Genomic DNA, 1,843 nt, shown 5'->3' with positions numbered 1-1,843 from the left:
GCCACTGGAATAAAAATTATAAGGAGTACCTTGCAACTGTGAAATCAGTAAATATTGCTAGAGGTTTGTATATGATACAAACTAATTTATCATTAAGTACTTCAATATTAGATTCTTGGGTATTGGATATCGCCTGTGGTTCACACCTTTGCAAATCATTGCAGGGTCTACAGGAAGTAAGAAATCTAAATAAAGGTGACTTCGAGCTGTTTGGCACAAGTGGAGAGTCTATTCAGGCCGAATCTGTATGAACCATGGTTTTGAAGTTGCCTTCGGGCAAAATTTTAGAACTGAAGATCTGTTATTATATTTTAGATATTGTTAGAATATAATTTCTATACTATTGTTATTGGAACAAGGTTTTGAAATAATTGTAAAAAATAATTATTGTTCTATTTATTTTTTAATGAATATTATGGAAGTACTTTATTGATAATGGTCTTATGTTTCTTTCACTTAATGATAATGTATTTCATATTGATAACATGAAGAAAAGAAAGAGAGAGAATGTGAATGTCACATACCTCTGGCACTACTAACTTGGCCATATAAATGAGTCAAAGATTAACAAGTTATACAAAGATAATTTTTTTGATCCTTTTGATTATGAATCATATGAAACTTGTGAATCTTACCTCATAGAAAAATGACCAAGACTCCATTTACTGGATATAGAGATAGGGTGAGTGACATTTTGGACCTTGTATATATTGATGTGTGTGGTCTAATATCGACTCAAGTCAGAGGTGGATACTCTTACTTCATCATGTTTACTGATGATAAGTCTAGGTTTGGATATATGTATTTGATGAAATATAAATCTGAAGCCTTTGACAAATTTAAAGAGTATCAAAGAATGATCAAGAAATAAACTGATAAAAGTATTAAAACTCTTCGATCAGATCGAGAAGGAGAATACTTATCCAGTGACTTCTTCGATTATTTGAAATAAAATAAAATATTCTCTCAATGGATACCTCCTTATACTCTATAATTAAATAAAATTATAGAAAGGAGAATCGCACCTTATTAGATATGGTGTAGTCCATGATGTGTTTCACGAATCTTTCGATATCTTTTTGGAAATACGCCCTCGAGCTGCAGTGTATATCTTAAATAAAGTACCTTCAAAATTTATTTCTAGTACTCCATATGAAATATAGAAAGAAAAAAGACACAATCATAGGCATCTTAAGATTTAGGGTTGCCCAGCTTACGTGAAAAATATTGATGAACATAAGTTGGATGCTAGATCAGTAAGATGCAGGTTTGTAGGTTATCCCAAGAAGAGTATAGGATACTACTTCTGTAACCCTACTCAACAAAAGGTGTTTGTTGGTAGACATATCATTTTCTTGGAGAAAGAGTTTATCCAAGAAGGAGGTAGTGGGAGGTCTGTTGAACTTGGAGAAAGTTTAAAACCTACAATCCATCCATGATTCACCAATAGTTTTCAATCAGTTGTGCCCATTGTTGAGGTACAGCCACTTCACACACCTCCTCATTGAAGGTTAGTAGAGTGCGTAGTGTACCACTCAGGTATGAGTTTATCATTGAGAATGACAACAACCCATATCATTAAGAATGATGAACCTACGACCTATTCGAAAGCTGTCATATGTAGTGACTCTGATAAGTGGCTAAATGTCATGAAATTCGAAATGGACTCTATATATGTCAACCAAGTATGGACTTTGGTTGATGCACCTGAGGGTGTGACCCCAATAGGTTACAAATGGGTCTTCAAAAAAAAGATTGGAGCAGATGGCAGGTAGAGACCTATAAGGCTAGACTGGTGGCAAAAAAATTTAGACAAAAATAAGGTATTGATTATGAAGAAATT

This window comes from Elaeis guineensis, chromosome 7 (genome assembly GCF_000442705.2).
Source record: "Elaeis guineensis isolate ETL-2024a chromosome 7, EG11, whole genome shotgun sequence".
Taxonomy (NCBI): Eukaryota; Viridiplantae; Streptophyta; class Magnoliopsida; order Arecales; family Arecaceae; genus Elaeis; species Elaeis guineensis.
This window is presented reverse-complemented; position numbering follows the sequence as displayed.